Genomic DNA, 20,272 nt, shown 5'->3' on the forward strand with positions numbered 1-20,272 from the left:
TATGTTGGTGCAAAGCAAAAGCATCATATGTTTAACCTAAAGTGGTGAAATAGGACTGTCATTAGGCTTCCTACTCAAATGCTGGTTCTCAAAATGCTGTGTGCCAAAAAGCCAGAAAAAAGACCAAAAGCACGGGATAAGAGTGAATCTCGAAAATCACTCTTCTCCTTAAAACTTACTTTTGCAAGCCCCTGTGCATCCCCTATGTGGACAGTAAGCTCTCCATACCCCTCAGATTATATATACCAACTCTGAGATCACCATACCTTGGAGAAAAGGGAATATTCTGAGAAATGACATCTCATACTTAGTATATACAGTTCTATCTTTCAGCAATTTAGTTTCCATATTTTTGGACTCAGTCTAATGGGTGCCACCATTTTAGATGGTTACCCTGCCATCATCATCATCATCACTAACCCCCATTTTCCCCATTTTCTACATAGGATAGGGGTGTCATGTCAACTATAATCATGTCTCTCAATTCAGTGCCAGTCCCCTACATTCTTCAGTAGTCATCCTTGACTGCCACAGTTCTCTCTCACACAATCCATCCATCTCTTTGCAGGATGCTGCCATTTTTTCTTATCTTCTTCCTGGCAATCCCAAATTTTCTTCACCAGATTGTCTTCTGCTTTCCTGCACATGTGTCCAAACCACTGTAAGCTGTCTTAGTTGCAGTTGGAGTGACTCCGGTTTCTGATCTGATGTCTTCATTTCTAAATGTGAAATACAAGGTGCATCCTTCCACCCATCTTAGGTGCTTCATCTCTGTCACCTTTTGCTTCATCAGCTGCTCTTCCTTCGCTGATCACGTTTGTGTACCATACTGTAATAGCTGTCACACCACTAATTTATTCACCTTTCTTTTTAGCTTCTGTGACATTCTTCTGTTTAACCTTACCTCTGATGCTCTGTGCCAGAAGTCTGCAGCCCCTGAGATTTTAGCTTTTACCTCATCATTCAGACATTCCTTCTCCTAAACCCCCCCTCACAGATATTCAAAACTGTTAACATGTTCCACAATTTCCCTTCTATCTCAATATTTAGCTTCTTCTGATTTTCCCAATTTGCTACCATTACAACTGTCTTATCTGTCCTCCGTTTCATCCTGTGTGCCTTCAATTTTGCATTCCATTCCTCTATCATTTGATGAAGTTCTTGTTCATTGTGCCTGAAATGCCACATTGTCTGCATACAGGAGCTTTGTTACTCTGTCCCCTCTGACTTTACTGCTAATGTAGTCTGTTACTATAATGAACAGCAGTGGGCTCAAAGCTGAACCCCAATGTACACCCACTCCCACTGGGAACTTCCCTGTAAGTCCAAACACTGTAAGTACCTGTGTCATTTAGGTCCTTGTATGCAGCCTGCACTAAGTCTACCCATCTTTCTATGACTTGGAAACATTTTTAAAGAGGACTGTAGCAACACATTAGACATCAGTCATTAAAATAATATATATGCAATATACTTACTTATGCAAAATTTACCCTAAAATTTTTAATATAAATGTACAATCAAATAATTAATTGAGCAAATACATCCAACATTTTGAGTAGGATCACAATTTAAAGAAATTTAATTAGCAAATAACTCTCATGTATTTGTTGGATGCTGGGTGTTGTGATTTTGTTATTTAAGGTATTCTCCAATCATGTTTGATGTTTTACTGAATAACTGTTTTAGTAGATGCCGAAAACAGTTATACTAGAAGCTGTCTTGAGCCCAGGGCTTAGCTAAATCCATAGTCTGGAGCAAGAAATGTAAAGACTTTGGAGCTTATATTACCATGTACATCTGGGATATTAAGAACAGGGATAAGTGAAAGAAGAATAACTGTTTAGAAATGTGTCTGGAAACTGCTTAAGTCAAAATTCTGTGGCAAAGTATGTGCAGTAGATGAAAAAGTGATTATCTGTTCCTCTTATCAGGAACTCTCACTAGAAGTGGATGTACTCATTGCAAAACATGTTTTTGGGTGGCAATGAAAATGGACTGGCATATATTTTATGTTGTAAGATTTGCTATCATGGTTCTGCATTAAAAATCAGTGTTAGAAGATGTATTTGTACAATATGAAAGATGCAGTCACTCGACTTTTTCAATAAACCTAGTTAACTTTATGACCATTTTGTCCTTCTAGAAGTTTTTAGTTTTATTTAGCTTTTCTTTTAACCATTGGCTATCAGACATGTTTGATGATATGCAAAGCAGTGCTGTCTAGTGCAAGACTGTGGAATAGGTGTCCAGTCAGTGCACCTGTGGCATAGATGTCCAGTCAGTGCACCTTTACCTAACTCCTGCTTGGCAACTTGAGCCAGAAATGTATTATCCTGTGTAATGTATCAGTTTGCCTTTATATTAGAAGGCTGTCAGTTCTGAAGGGTGTTAAAAGACTAAAAATTATGTTGCAGATATTCATAGATGGCATTCTTACAAATGCAGCATATCCTACAGTAAAGTACAGTATGTAAACATCAATTACTGTGGGATTATCCCTCTCTTTCATCTATTCTGCAGATTATCATAAAATATCTGAAATAAGAATTTTAAGCATTTCTCCTTCTAGCTGCTGACTAGGCCACTGTGGTGCAGCGGTAGCATTGTCGCCTCACAGCAAGAGGTTCTCCCATTCGATTCTCAGCTGGAGCGGCTTCTGTGTGGAGTCTGTATGTCCTCCCTGCAGTTGAGTGGCATTCAAAAGACATGCTTGAATGGACCTGCCTTCATTGAAGGTTGGGCGTCAGGCTGGCTCCTCGGCACCATTAAAATCAACTGCCAATCATTAGTGGGCCGGAGTTCCGCTGTGGTGACCCCTAACCGGGAAAAGCTGAAAGAAAAACAAACAAGAAGAACAACTCCTTCTAGCTGCTGACTGTAACTGACTCTCTGACACAGCAGCTATCTGCATACCTTTTAAGCTTTGCATGAAACACCTTTTAGTATCCAGCCATTTGATATTTCATCTGCCCAACCACTGTGAGAGGGTCTTAACAGATAAAACAGTATCACAAGAATGGAAAGATGGGAGATGCCTTTAGCTATATTTCTGAGTGACTGTGGAATGGATATAAGTAGTTAACACAAATAAATTAAATAATCACAAATTCTGTCCACTGCTTCTTCCAGAATCATGAAATGTAGAAGACTTTTCTGGTAAGAATATTGAAACTGACAGATAAATATCAAGCTAATGAAAAACTCTTCTACAAGTATATTCAGGGCTTCTTATAGAAAGTACTAGTCTAATATACCACCATGTTATATCAACAGAGATGAATAAAGAAGGACAAAAGTGAAAGGCAGATGATATAATATTATGGAAAAACTACATGCACCATGCAAAGTAGAATCGGTGGCTGAAAGGTAATTAGTTTGATTGCAACACCTTGCCATTTTTGTGGCAAAATAAATAAAGCATCACTACTGATTGTTGTTTTGTACTGTCTGTTGTCATTGTAGGCATCAAAACTGTACGTAAAATAAAGTTGTCATCAAAGCAATTTTTTTGTTTCTGTCTATAGTTGGTTTTGAATATGTTTTAGTTATGAAAAAAAAATTTCAGCTACACTAACATTCGTTCATTTGGTTTTACATATAGTGGGTGAAAGGTGTCACTGTTTAAGGCACACTCAGACCTTAATGAAGCCACTGTTATATTCATTATGAAAGCCATAGGAGGCACAGATATTCACACAAATCTCAGGTCATTTGCTTGATGGACTAAAGTAAGGCAAAAATGCCTCAGTGCAGATGAATGCCAAACACTGCAAAAATCAAGCAGAAGCTGACCAATTGCAGACAGTTATTGTACTTTTCAGAATACCTTGACCTCAGTAAATTTTAAGCTTTACTTGCTTAATGAAAGAATCATTTTGTCCTAATATTCCTAAAACTGTTATTCATTTAATCATTTAAATCACTGATCCATATTTGCTGAACTCAAGACACACAATTTACTGATTTAAAAACTTGGTCATGTCAGCAGTGACAGTACTATCTGGACAGCCTTAATCTATGTTGCAGATTTGCATAGCTAGATTGACCAGGTACTAAAAGTTTTCATTGTCTGCCTAAGGTAAAGCACTCTCACTAACTTATAATTTAAGAAATTAACAGTAATGTTTGGTTTCCAGATTGACAGCAAGTTGTAAGATCATTTATCATATGTTTTGCTATTCATATATTTGTAATCACTTTCCAAAAATTAACTGTATTGATTTGTATTTGAGATTGTCATCGTTACTATATAGCATATAACCAAACACATACAAAACAGTGCATACAAGTTTGAATATACGAAAGTGAATTAAACCTAGCAATGGTTTTGATAACTCTCGTTTGCATAATTTTCTGTTTTATTTATTACATAAAACATTTAAATCAATAAATCAATAAAAGAGCAGTATTTATAAAGATTAAAAACAATTAATTGCAATGTTTCTGAAAATGTAATTAAAATTCTACCTTATAATAGTTTCTTGAAATTTTAGTATTGCAGGTTCCCATAATAAGATCCTGTTTGATAAAAGCTCTAAAACAACTCTTACTTTACGTTAGTATTTTTAATGAATTTATATATGGAAGGATGAGAAAGCAAGTAAATGACTTGTTAGATGTATTGCATTCTACCATCTACAGTAATGATAACTATAAAGATTCTTTAAGGACAAGTAGCACTTGCAGTTCAAAAATAAAAATGAATAAAATAGGTTAACAACTTCTGTTAATTAAATTATGAATATTTATAATAACATATAATAGACTGAAACTGCCAAAAGAAGAAACAACTTAAAAATTAATAAAAAAAAACAAAAAAAAAAAAACAATTAAACTTCTTGATCTCAGGGAGAAAAAAAAAACAAGCTGAACAGTGATTTAACACTTTCATTCTGTTTAATGAGAGAACTTAATCAAAAAAATCCAGATTCAATAAAAACTAGTTAATATACTAAGACAAAACTGGCAAACATTTAATTTAAATGTATTCAGAATATAATTTCCTATGTAATCCAATTTAGAACACATTTGATATTTAAGTTTTCATTCAAGCCTGTCTGTTTATCAACTTCCATACCTCTAATGTTTCAGTTATTGCTCATCTTCACTAAGGCTTGGTATTTTTTCTTTGGACAAATTAAACCATTTATGTTGTTTTTTTACAATTAAGCAAATTTTTTATATTTTTGTGACACTCCTTAATAAACACATCTAAAGTGTTATGCAGAACAGGGTTAAAATACTCTTTTTCCTTAAAGCATTAGTTTCTAATAAGTCATTGTTAATAACATCATTCAAGATATATTTTAAATTTAAATTCCTGGAAAATAAACAAATGGCAAAAAAAAAACTTTGGCCATGTTGGCTCTTTGGGCAGGAATGAAAGGCAACCCTTTTCTTAAAACTTGTAAATGAATGTTCGAAAATTCAATATTACTTAAATTGAAGATAGAACACACATGAGAAATATTGTCCGCTAATTGCTCCATTATCACCAATTTCTGCCTCAGTTTCTTCCTCTTCCTCTCAATATCTTGTTGTTCTCTCTTCCATTTCCTCTCACAGGGGCTAAAAAATCATTCATGGTTGTTTGATTTGTAGAAACATTAATATTAACTACCACATTGTCTACTATGATGGAATCTAATGTTTCCACCAAACTGGACCAAAATTATTTGATGGGCTGCTAACATTTCCTTCATTGTTCACATTTAAAGGAGGAAACTCATCCAAAATAAATGCAAAGTTATTACTATCACTGGTATCATTAAAACCACAAACATTACTGACATCATCTTTTCATTTTTCAGAATGTACACTGTTTTATTTTTGTATTGATCAATATCTCAGATTAATTTATTTTTCTTTTTAACTATTAGTGTAGAAACACGCCTTGATAATTTAGCATTATTGCTTCCCTTAAATGATGAACAGCATTGTATGTCACTGAAAGATGCTAAAGCTTTAATTTACTTATTCACGATTATTTTTAATTATATTATATATTATAGCACAATTACAATCTAATAACACTTTTAGAACTTTAATGCCTGCCTCGTTGTAAATCTAGAATAGCATGCTGCAGACATGCCTGTTTTTATTAATGCCATTGGGAAACTTGTATGTACATAATCCCATAGGAACAATTTTGCTTTGGATACAACAAGTCAAATAAAAAATGTCATATTCAACATTTTTGTAAGTTAATAAAAGTCACTCTAACTTGTATATCAAGAACTTACAGTTTCCTAAAGTGACACCAATCCCTCCAGACACACCAGGCACCTCTACATCTTACTCGTGTTTGAAAGGGTCTGTATCTATGAAAGGGTTTGTTTCTTTGTTGGAAAGGGCTTCTTCCAAAAAATTATTACTGATCATAGTCTCAACCAGAGTTACTTAAGAATCAACTGAAATCCTTGTTCAATCACCAGATTAAGATCAATGGAAATTTCAACTGCCATTCTTGCAATGCAGTTTATTTAGGGGTATGTGTCACTTGTTCAAGTTTTTATGTATGGAAAACTACATGATGTTTAGCAGACAGGATTAAAGAAAGTCTTCTGGCTATTGAGTATTGGGAGAACAAGAATGCTTTACAAAACATAGCCTTCATTGCTCTGGTTTGACTAAGTTTATATTTTTAGTACTGGAGCAAGCAATAGTTTTTGTAAGGGATTTTAACTCCTTATTGGAGGTTAAAGAACTACGATGGCAGCTAAAACATAAACCTAACATGTTTCAGGGTTTGAATGAAAATTTAAATGTCAAATGTGCTCTAAATTGACTTAGGAAATGACATCTTGAATAATTTTAAATTGTTTGATTGCCATTTTGTCTTAACAGAATATTAACTATATTTTTTATTGGATCTGGATTCTGATGAAGTTCCCTCATTAAACAGAATGAAAGCACTAAATCACCGTTCAGCTTGTTTTTTTTTCTCCCTGAGAATGAGAAGTTTAATTGTTTTTTATGAATATTTATGTTAGAGATTCTTTCAAAATGGAAATATACATTATTTTATTCATCATCTTTTTTCTCTTAATGTATGCATTGATGATTTAAGTGTAATAGTCACATAATTACTAACAATTTACTTTTCCTAACATAGGACTAGGAATAATGTGGGACATTTCTAATGCTTAACTGTAGAGCATGTCTAAAGATCACATAAACAGAGTTATCAGCAATGGGGGATACTTCAGAGGCTTTGATGCTTCAGTTATAACAACTTAATATGTTTTGTTCTGACTTACACAATCACAACTGTTTGTGTTTTTCAGAAGGTCTCCATTTGGTAGAGGTGAGATAGAACAAAGTTCTGTGTTAACCTGAACATTTTTGTGGCATGTGGAAAAGACACTTTGGCAGCTTGTGTGTTTATGCTTCAGTTATAAACAATTGCATTTTGTCAGTGTCAGGTCTTATTCTTTTTCTTAAATCTGGATGGTCATATGGGCAACAATATCAGAAATTTTGGCTATCATCAGAAGGAAATAATCTACATATGTGTTAATATAAAAATTAAAAACACAATATGCTAGTCTAATTTTGTAATGCTATTCAGATATAAATTAACTTGTGAGAGGGACAGCAGAGAGAGGAACTAATATTTGTTTAATAACCACTATTCTAACAGTGTTATCAGTCAAACTTTGCACTGCATGCGGAAACTTCTTTATCACAAAGTGCAATAAACATGGAGTTGATTATATTAAGTTATAGTACACAGGAGTGCAGCACCCTGCATGTGAAGTATGGGATATTTTACCTCCAATGTCCCACCTGCACAGAAAAGCCCTTTTCTCTGATTTAAATTAATGCTATTTTGTACTGTCTGTTGTTTTTAGAAATGGCATTCTTTGCTGTATCCTCTCCTTGACACCATAGATCCAATTATCTTTTTCACCAAAATTTAGTGGGATGATATCAGAGCAAATGCTTTGACATTTTCTGATATAATGCTGCAGTTATAAAGTGGTTGCATTTAATCTTAATACTGAAATCCAACTCATAACTGTTCTCATGCACTTATTTATAAAGTAGCTACTTGATTGGGACTCACCATTTTTTGCTTGGGCTAAAGGGAAGTCTCTCTGTTGATCAGTGGCAGTGAAAAACATTGAGCAGCCTGCCTGCCCCTGTGGGAGTGGTTACTGATTTGAAACTGTAGTTTTTTTGGCAATTTTGGGTCAATTCCAAACTCCTTCATCTTCCTCTCTTAAAACCCTCTTTTGCACGGTTTTGTGCATAGCACAACAGCGGGCAGCGCCGCCTAATTGGGTTTAAACTATTCCTGGCTCCACAAAGTCTGCTCTTCACTTTTTCCCTTAGAACTGCTCTAGCTCTCAATTTAAACACCATATTCTCATTCTAAGGCCCTTCACTGGTCCAATTAAGTAATCCTACAAGTTAGCACTATTAAACCATAAGCACTACTTACTCTTATGCTCTCTACGTTTACCCTGTCCTCTATTGGTCCGTCTTACATTCAGTTTCCCTATATTACTCTAGCATGTCCAAAGGTCAGTCAATGGTTTCCTCTCCAGTCAAGTTGGTGAATCTGGGAATTTTGAGGCAATGTTACAACTGTCTCATGTACATGGACAACCCTCTCCTCCTCCAAACAGGTTCAAATATATGTGAGAGATGCAACTATTTAGCCAAACTGGAGGCTGAGCTCTCTCATCTCAAAACTGGTGTAACCAGTCAGGAGGAGAAGGTAACCTTACACAACACAATTCCAGTATCACATAGTCCCACCACATCAGCGAACCAAACACATAAATACACAAAAACATACTTGGAGGCTCTAAATAAAAATCTACCTAAGCAACAGAGACCTCCAAAGCAAACATCCAAGCAAACGCTACCTCAAAACAAAACACGCACAACACATAGCCCACAAAGTCAGTGTGCCAAGCAGCCACAACCCTTAAGGCTGAATAACACACCTAATACTCTTGTAATAGGTGACTCTATTGTCAGACACACTGACGTCCCGCTCACCAGGCTGAATAAAGAGAAGGTCACGGTGAGCTGCCTGTCGGGTGCTAGGATCCACCACATAACGCAAGCACTCAGGTCACTCCAAAGCAAATACAATTATGACTCAGTCATTGTACATGCTGGTGTGAATGACATGAGACGTACCTCCCTGGACTACATGAAAAGAGACATAGAGGAGCTCTCTGATCATGTAGCCCAGGCTGGTATGACCCTGACCTTGAGCAGCATTTTACCCTCACTTAGAATGATGCCACAGTACAAAGACAAAATGATCGATTTTAACAATTGGCTAAAATTTTGGTGTCATTCAAAGGGGATCCAGTGTCTGTCAGCCTGGGATGACATGCTCGACAAGCCATGTTGCTTTGCTAGGGATGGCTTGCACCTGTCACCACTGGGCTTTCGGATATTGGCAAAGGCTCTTGCCACCCCCATAGTGCCTTTTTTAGGCAAGGCTCAAAAGTCAAACCCACCCCCATAGACAGCACAAGGAACAAGAAACTAAGGGTAATGCTGCTTAATGCCAGAAGTCTTAACCTCAAGATGCACCCACTCGAAGCTCTCCTCAGTATGGAAAACATCGATATCTGTGCAGTGACAGAAACCTGGTTCAAGGCTCCAGAGAGCACCCCAGCACTACCAGGCTATACCTCATATCATGCTTTTCGGCCCCAAAACCCGGACTGAACCACAAAAGGAGGGGGAGTTTCCATATTTATCAAGGATATCCACACCTCCAGGTTAGTGGCATTGCACAAAGTATCGGAGACCATCCATGTGCAACTAACAGTGGGCAAGACTGCTTTTCAGTTTATAGCATCCTACAGACCACCCTCTCAAAGTCAGGAATCCCACTTGGCTTTCCTGAAAACATTGGAGAACACGAAGATCTCTCCGAACACCATTATATTGGGTGACTTCAACTACCCAAACATTGACTGGGAGCACTACTCAAGCCCCAGCACCTTAGCCCAAAGGTTCCTGGAAATTATAAACTCAAATGCTATGGAACAACTAGTCACCACTCCCACAAGAGGGGACAACATACTAGACCTGATCATTACCAACATGGGAACTCTATGCTCCACACCAGAAGTATATCCCTCATTGGTAAGATCAGACCATAAATTAATTTCACTGAATGTCCACATCCCGACCCCACCCCCAGTCCAGAAAACCACAGTGAAAAACTTCTCAAAAGCGAACTTCTCACTTCTCAAAATCGAAGTAGAATCCTTCAAGGCCCCAGGCCAGTGGAAACTACGGCCCAAACTGCAGAATCCTATATAAACGCATTCTACGGACATCTCCAGGAATGCATGGATCATGCTATCCCAAATAAAACCAAGACCCAATCATCCAAAGGCAGGCGTCCAGTCTGGTGGACCCCTGCCATAAACAAACTGTACAACAGAATGAGGAAGCTACTACATGATAGAGCAAAATCCCTAATAGGGAAGGCATCTCTGATCAGTACTAGCAAAAAATTACGATCCCTCATAAAATCCTCCAAGGCCAGCTTCGAGAGAAAAATTGCACAGGACACCAAAGACTATCATAAGGCTTTTTTCAGTTATGTTAGAAACCTGGGATGTAACTTCCAGACTTGCTCTGAGTTGATTCTAAATGACAAAAAATACACTGAACCCACAGACATCGCCAATATCCTGGCAGACAGGTTCAGTGCAAACTTCTCCACCCCCTCCCCCCCAAAAGAGCAAGTATCTATCCCGGCAGAGGGCTGCCTCCCAAACATCTCTGCTGCTTAGGTGAAGGCTGCCCTCTCGAAAGCAAAAAACTCTGCTTCCATGGGACCAGATGGCATCCCAGGTTGCGTCCTACATGAACTCCAAGAGGAACTAATCCCTCAAATAAAACAGCTATACAATCTCATCCTCACTACAGGATATGTGCCCACAGAATGGCGTACAGCAACAGTAGTCCCACTCCACAAAGGTGGAGCCTCTACAGACCCTGGAAAATATCGCCCCATAAGCCTGACTAGCTTAGTCTGCAAGGCTATGGAGAGGATCATCATGGAGCTCATAAACAAAGACATTGGGGACCTACAGACACTAGATCCTACCCAGTTCGGCTTTCTCAAGGGCAGATCCTGCCTTTTGAACCTGGTTGACTTGTTCAAAACAGTCACCAAAGCCATAGATGAAGGGAAGGTAGTCCACACAGCCTATCTGGACCTTGCAAAGGCATTTGACACAATACCCCACTCGGGCATCATAGATAAGCTATCCAGCTTAAATATAAACCCCTATGTCACAAGATGGGTCGCAAACTGGCTCAAAGACAGAACCCACAGAGTGAGAGTTGCTGGAGCCATGTCAGACTCAAAACCGGTCACAAGTGGCATCCCACAGGGTTCTGTCCTGGGACCACTCTTGTTCAGTATATACTTTTCTGAGGTACAGGCAATCGTGGGAGGACTATGGCTTACCAAGTTCGCAGATGACTGCAAACAGGGCACCATAATCAACTCTCCAGCTGACACAAACATCCATCAAAAAGGTCTCACAGAGACAGATAACTGGTGCCAGCACCATGGTTTAAAGCGAAATGCCAAAAAATGTATAGTCGTACCCTTTGGCAAAAACAATGTGCTCACAAATTACCACATAGGTGGAAACCCATTAAGTACAGAGAAAGTTATTAGGGACCTGGGGACCCAAGTTGATAGCAATCTCTCCTTTGAAAACCACATTGCCAAAGTGGTTAGAAAGACCTTCTACATAGCCCACCTCATCACGAAGGCTTTCACATCTAGATCAAGAGAGGTAATCATGCCCCTTTATTCATCCCTCATCAGGCCCATCATAGAATACAATGCCACTTTTGGGATGTACCTTACCCGACACCTGCAGCAATTAGAAAGACCCCAAAAGTATCTCACCAAGAGGATCAAGGGTCTCAAACAGATGCCATATGCTGCTCGGTTAAAAAAACTCCAGCTCTACTCAGTTGCATACCGCCTACTTCGAGGCGATCTATGCCTGACATACAAAGCTATGTCAAATCCAGAATTAATGGACATGCTCCACCTCAGTAAATCTAAATCCCTTAGAGCCACATGCTTGAGGGACTTGCACAGAAATAAATAGAACTTGCTGGAGGGACAGGTTCATAACCCAGAGGCTCCCTTCACTCTGGAATAGAATTCCAGTTCATGTGAGGCAGAGCACCTCACTGAATCTCTTCAAGAAGAATCTCGATAGGTGGATGGGGGATTGTAGGTTTGTCCCAGGGATTACTCCCATGTCACTATTAGACAGAGGCACAGTAAACTAAACCTTAAAAAGGGCACAGTATACTCAAATCAAGGGGTGGCGTAAGCCATACAGAATCGGGCTAGGCTTATAATTGCCCCAGGGCAGATAGCCTAGTATGAACCTATGAACATATGAACCTATAAACCTTCAAAACATTGTCACTGATCAAGAGGTAGATTTCTTTACCTTTACTTTCAAGTCGTATTGTTGTGTAAGCTTGATTTCTTTACTTGTTTGTTTTATGAAATAAACTTGTCTCTACAACCACCATTAAAAATAATGACCCATATATCTTTTTACACAGAAGGAGTTTATCTCTTTCTCCCTTACTGTATCATATTAACTCTGAGTTGACCCATTATATATACAAGAGTGGGCTATTATATTCTCTTTTAAAAAAAATTGTGCTTGCTAAACAAATGTTCAGTTACACTCTCAAAAAGTAGTGCATATGTTTATGATGTAGTGCTTACAAATATAGCTTCCAATTTAAGATCCTGCAATATGCCATCAGAAGCAGATTAGATACGTAGGAAGAACAGCAAAATGGAGGGCAGACTAGCTGTTAATAAGGAATGAGCATTTTTCTATTATGACATTATTTAATAATTTAGTACTAGCTCATTCATTTTTTAGTATCTACTTCATGCTGCTCAGGGTGACACAGAAGCTAGGGCAACTGCCTTCAATCAGTAGATGTAAGGAAGGGAATTAAGTCTTAAAAATGCAGTGCATCAGTGCAGAATTTGCACACATACACACAAACACACAGACATAAACAGACATACAAAAATACTGATAAACATTTATGGATAACTTAGATGATTGACAAGTTACTTAACCACATGTCTTTGGCATTTGGAGGAAAACCAGATCATATAGAAGCACACACACACACACACACACACACACACACACACACACACACACACACACACACACACACACACACACACACATTTTCACTCCACAGAGAAGGTGCTTCAACCAGGAATTGAACCTGATAATCAAAAGCTATGAGACAGTAACACTAGACATCATAGATAATAAAAATAAATAAATAAATAGTTAATTCACAAATACTGTTTTGCAGTAAAGTTGCAAATTAATGCTGATACAAATAAGCAGCATTTGTATATTTAGGGAATAAATAACTACCCCATACGCTGACCCACCCTCCTGTCTTTTTAACAGTTCCCCCAAAATAGTGTTCACAAGTATAGACTAATATATACATCACTTAAATTTTTAAACTATCACTCAAGTTAGAAGAAAAAAAATCCCGTCAAATTTTAGATGATGTTAACCATTGGTAATAAATTACAAATCAGTGCTATACAAGATGTTGTAGATGTCTTTTCCTGTTTGTTTACTTTTGTATCAGCAACTTGTGCAGTGGTTCAAATATAGATTACAGGCATTAGCAGTACATTTATCAAAAAAATGAATCTAGAGTACAGTCAAGTGCAGCAAAAAATGTGCAAAGGTAAAAGTATAAACGCACGTAGACTTACAGAGCAGAAACTTTAATAAAGCAACAAAAAAGCAAAGGTAAGCGCTTTCACGACTCACAGGTCACGTCTTCAGACAATTGTACTTGCTAAAAACATTCATTTAAATAGTTGCCTACCATCACAGCTTAAAATCATTAACTAATTAACTAAGCTAATAGTATAATAAAATACTAAAAAAGAGATGAAAAAATCTCAGAAACTTTTATAAAAGACATCTTAAAAACAAATGGTGTGTTAAAAATGGAAACTGATTATAAAATAGTGTATAATTACTTATGTTTAAGAGGGTGTGCTTTCAAAAGGGCTTTAAAGAAAACGTATTGTTCAACCCAGGATGTTTTTCTGCATTTAGCAAGAGGATCCACCTTTGCTCAGCAGCCTCTGTTTGATTCTCTATGTCACCCCCTCTATTGGAACAAATGAGAACTTGTAAAATTAAGAACTTAAAACTATGTGTTGAGTCAGTAGTCATAACATGTACTGCCAATGCATTCATCTCCTTCTTGTTTCTTTTTTTTTAATTGTTTTTATTGGTTTTCAAACATTAAAAACAATTACATAAATTTCACAAGTAATGAAACACAGTGTATTAATACAAACTATATACAAACTATATTCAGAGTCCAAAATAGTTGCTAAATCTTCAATAAAGATTACATTTTGTCTAATAATCTTTTGAGCTTTATCCATGCAATTTGTTTATGAGTCATATTTGAGGTACGTAACAAAGCTGTTTGTAATTCCCTACTACAAATAATCTTAGTAAGAGATATAAATTCATTAAAAGAGAGGATATTTCTACATTTCCAGTTTCTGGTAATGATTTTTCTTGCTATAGCAAGACGGGTCCAAAGAAGTTTCATTTGATTTAATGGAACATACCTTGGCATTGGTGCATTAAAGAGCAACAAAGAATTAGAAATTTCACATCTGTCTGACCACAAAGCTTTAATAAAGTTTTTAAACTCAGTCCAAAATTCTAGAAACATATGTGCCCAATCAGCATCCAATAGCTCATCACATCTCCAACATCTGCAAGAGTCCTTCTTGTTTATTCTAGTGGCTTTTTGTGGTGTAATAAAACTTCTATGGATAAATTTCCAAGTGAAAATTTTCCAATATGTAGATGAAGATGTATAATGTACAGATTTAAGAATTAATATTTTATAATTTTCTGATAATTGTGTGTTATTGAAATTAATCATGTAGTTCCATAAATTGTTTTCTGATATTATTGAATCAGATCTAAGAATACTATAAAATCTAGATATTGAAATACCTACATTATATCCTAAATGGGAAAATTCAAAAAGGATAGATAACTTCTTGGGAAGGTCTGTTATACCTGAAAAGTGATATCTCTTGGATTCTGCTAGGATAAACTCTCTAAAGATTTGTATATTTAACTAATTATTATGGGAAGCATTATATCTAGCAAAGAGATAAGTGATGTCATGAATATTATTGTCTCCTAAAAATTGGTGCCAAAATATTAAACCATTTTCTTCCATAATTTTTATTTTCACCATGTTAAAAGAGCCCAAACAACTATTGGTTAAGATTATTGGGAACATTAAGATGGGCAAATTATTAGTTAGTAGATTTTTATTTATTTATTTTTTTTTTAATTTTGCAATATATAATTAATTATAGGAATAAATTTAAAATTTTTCACCTCACTATTGAAAAATAATTCTTTAATTACTATGAAAAACTTAATATTTTCAGAGCAGTCTATACCCTTAATTACAGATTCAATATTACTTAATAAGATTGCTTTATGTAAATATTTCCAATTTGAAGAGTATTTCAGGCTTAACCATAAACTTGTTATATTAAGAATAATAGCATCTGCATAAAGTTCAAGATTAGGAAAAGCAATTCCTCCTTCAGTCCAATTTTTATAGTACCAGTCATATTTAATTCTCAGTTTTTGAGGATGCCATAGAAATTTAATTAATAAAGAATTTTAATATTTTAGTTGCTTCCTAGAAGGAGGAGCTACTAGCGCTTTAAGAAAAAATAGAATTTTTGGTAATAAAATCATCTTTATCAGGGATAATCTTTCTTCCATGGTAAAGAGCATTTTATTCCATTTAATAATATGTTCGATAAATTTGCTCCAACAAAATGTTATAATTTGTTTTTATAGTGTCTTTCCATTTAGTATGTATATAAATCCCTAGATATTTCAATTTGTCATTAGTCCAATTAAAAGTATTATGAATGGATAAGGTGTTACTTAATGTTTTATTTATAAGAATAGTTTCCGTTTTATTCTGATTAAAACTAAGACTTGAGATCTCTTCAAAGAGTTGTAATGATCTAATAACATGGTCAATCGATAAATGAATATTGCCAATTGTTAATAAGATGTCGTCAGCAAAAAGTAGAATTTTAGAGGAATAGTTTGCATCCACTTCAAAACTTCTTATATTGACATTGTTTCTTATAAAATTGGCAAAGGGTTCTATTGATAATGCAAATAATAAAGGAGACAAAGGGCAACCTTGTCTAGTGACTTTTAGTATTTTAAGTGGGCCAGATAAAAAGGCACCAATTTTAATATAAGCTATAAAACATTCATATAGTTTCTTTAATAAATCTATAAAATCAGAAGAAAAATTAAATTCTTCTAGTACCATGTATAAATATGTCCAATTAATAGAATCAAATGCTTTATCTTGGTCTAGGCTAATGACTGAAAGTTCTTTTTTTTATTATTTGCAAAATCTATTAATGTTAGGAGTCTAAAAGTATTATCATGAACTTTTCTGTTTCATATAAAGCCTGTCTGATCATTGTTTATTAAAGTCGGCCTCATTTGATTTAGTCTATTAGCTAATATAGAAGTGAATATTTTATAGACAATATTTAACAAGGAAATGGGGCAATATGAGGACACAAGTTTAGAATCTTTACCCTGCTTTATAATGGGAGAAATTAATGAATATTTCCATGAAAGAAAAAGTTTACCACATGTTCGAAATTCTTCAAGTGCTATTACTAATATTTTCAAAACATTATCAGGGAAGATTTTATATAATTCACCTATTATACCATCAAGACCAGGGGCTTTACTATTTTTAATGTTTTGTATTCTGTCTTTAACTTCTATCAATGATATTGATTTAAGTAATCTATTGTTTTGTTGCTTAGGAAGTTTGTTATTGATATTATTTCTTAAAAATGTTACTTTTGATTTACTTTTAGTAAAGTTTAGATTTGTTTTATTCATGGATTCATGATAGGAACGAAAAATCTCCATAATTTCTTTTAGATCTGAAAAGTGTTTTGATTTGTGTTTAGAAGTATCTATTATCTCTGTTATATGTCTATTTTTAGTCTAATTTTTCGCTTTAACTGCTAATCTGTGCATATGTTTGGGGTTGGAGGAATATGTTTGCAATTTTAATCTCTCTAGATTAATTGCTACTTTATGACTAAGGATTTCTAAATAGTCAAGGTTTAGTTGTTTTAATTCCAAGTTAGAACCCATATCTTTAGGGTGTAGTTTCATTTTTAAAGTGTTAATTTTCAATTGTATGGTGAATAATTATTTGTCCCATTCTTTCCTCTTATGAAGATACCAGGTTTTTATTTTCCCATATAGATAAGACTTTAAAGTGTCCCAAATAAATATTTTATTTGTATCAATATTATTATTAATTTCAAGGAAATAATTCAATTCATTTATACACCATTCCTTAAATCCCTTTATCTTAATAATATAAGCTGGTAGTCTCTGCCAATGAATAAGATCATTGAGTTTAATATTAATTTTAATTATTATAGCACTGTGATCTGACAGAAGGCAGGAAGTGATGAAAACATCATGTGTCTTAGGTATTAAGTTATCAGATATAAACACTTTATCAATGGTTGTCTGAGTGCCATATCTATAAGAGAAATGTGTAAAATTAAGAGAACTCTGTCCTTTGATCACATATATATCTTTAAGATTATATAACGAGACAAAACTAATCATTTTTTAGCTGGGGCTTGTATCTTAACATTACTACCTTTAGTAGTATCTTTAACTGATAAGATACAATTAAAATTGCCTGCCATGATGATATCTCCTTTGGATTTTGCTGATATTATTTCCAAGTATTTATTTGCCGATTTAGCACCAATACCAGGTAACCAATAGACATTGGCTAAAGTGAAATATTTCTTATTTAATTCCAATACCTACTAAACATAACATGCCATTTTTATCAGTGAAAGTATCAATTATTTAAGGAATTTTTAAAGATTTCTTCCATAAAATCATTGTTCCTCTTCTCTTAGTTTGGAAATGAGATTCAGTTAGAATATTATATCCATTAAAATATATTTTGCCTAAGTCTTTCTGAATAATATGTGTTTCTTGCATAAATGCAATATCAGCTTTATTAGAAGCCAGATATTTAGCCAATTTTCCTCTCTTAGTAGGGTTGTTAAGACCATTTACATTCAAAGATAAACATTTAAACACAGACATTAATTAAGTTATACTTTTGACAAATATATATTATTTTGGACTTATACAGGGGGGTAAAATTCAGAGAACATAAAAAAACATAACTATATACAAAACTAACCATGAAACATCTAGTTCCTGGATTGATTAATAAATCATCAGTACCACCTGCTATTATCATTAGTGCACAAGACTACTATTCACCAATGCAGCTACCTAATATATTATTAGACCAACAAACTAGGAACCTATTAACTCTCCAAGATGTTTAAATGTTACTATGGGTCTATTAAGTAATTAAATTAAGACCACAACCTTAGAGTTCAAACATTTCTATTACTAGAGTACTTGTACATATAAAATAAAATAAAAATAAAATTTTAAAAGTTAAAAATTAATAAATAAATAGATAGAGATAAATATACCAGAAAAGGTATGGGTTATATTTCTAAAAGATATTAATAATAATGATATATCTTTGAGAATTCTTTTATCCTATAATTTTTCTTCTTTTTCATCTTTTTGTTATATTTCAAATCTATTAAAAGAAAACAAAAACAAACCTTCATTTAGATATTATTTTACCTACTTCTAAAATTTTGTAGGAGATAACTATTATATAACCTATAGATCTATTTTCTTTTCTTCAAGTTATGCTCAAAGCTTATCTAAACATTTCCTTATCATAAGCATCTCTTGGGCAGCTGAAGTATTATGTTAGACTTTTGTAAGATGGGCAGAGTATCAACTACCATAGGTATTGTAATTTTCAAATTAATAAGGAAACTTCTCAGAGCATATATTTTGATATATTATTTCATCCCTCCTTATGTCAAGACTAAATAATACAAATGTTTAGCTATCACACTGCATGAAATCATAACTTACCTAACTAAGAATCCAAACTGTATGTATGTATATATATATATATATATATATATATATATATATATATATATATACATAAAAACCTGTCATGAAACATAAAATTATGTAAGAACTTTTCAGTAGTATCGCAACAACATCAATATTTGCTTGCAAGACAATAGTAAAATGTGTGTTATGACAACTAGATAGATAGTCAAGATATAAATGAACACCAAAATAATCAAATATCTTAACAAGAGAAAGAAAGGCATCTAGAGAACCAATGGAGTTCAAAATAAAACATTTGCTTATGACAAAAATTTTTATGACAATGTGTTCTGGATGAAACTAACATATTGATATTTAGCCCACAAACTCATTGCTTTCCTGCACAGCACATATAATCACCTGTTTTAATTATAACTTCTTCATATTAGAAAAATCCCTAGAATAGAAAGAGGTGGTTTAGTGAAACTTGCAGTTATACAAAGCTGACAGAATTGACATAACAATTACTTTGCTTTCCAGCGGCAGGAAGATTACAATTTTAAATAATGAGCATTAATATTGACTCCATAGATGATTTGATAAAAAATGTTGAAAAATGAAGTCCCTGCGCTCTGACATTCTAAAGCAATACACTTTTAAACATCACATTGTTAATGTATTTCCTCTGATTATCTTTTGACATAAACAGTTACAAAATAAACCAGCTGGTGTTTTCGCTGTGTCCCTTTACAGCTGTTGCCATCTAGTGATCAAAGTGTGCTACTGTAGGGGATATGTTTCGTGAAGTATTGTTACATAGAAAAGCAACATAAACATCAATTAATTATGAATAAGCACCTTTATTAGACTTTATACTTTGGAATATTGTTCATTCACACTATTTGCATACCTAAATAGTACCATAAGAGTCACAGAATGAATCGTAGCCAGTGTGCTGAAATCCAAAGCGAAAAAGCACATTTACCAACTATAGAGTGGTGTAATAACTTCACGAATGAGCAGACGTGAAGAACAGAACCATTTATATAATTATTTTCATTAAAAGCCAATCAGCAGGTATATTATATGAGACAACATCTGCACCATGCAAATCATTTGACAATGTGAACATATACCAATAT

This window comes from Protopterus annectens, chromosome 5.part1 (assembly GCF_019279795.1).
Source record: "Protopterus annectens isolate FY-2018-M chromosome 5.part1, PAN1.0, whole genome shotgun sequence".
NCBI classification, from domain to species: Eukaryota; Metazoa; Chordata; order Ceratodontiformes; family Protopteridae; genus Protopterus; species Protopterus annectens.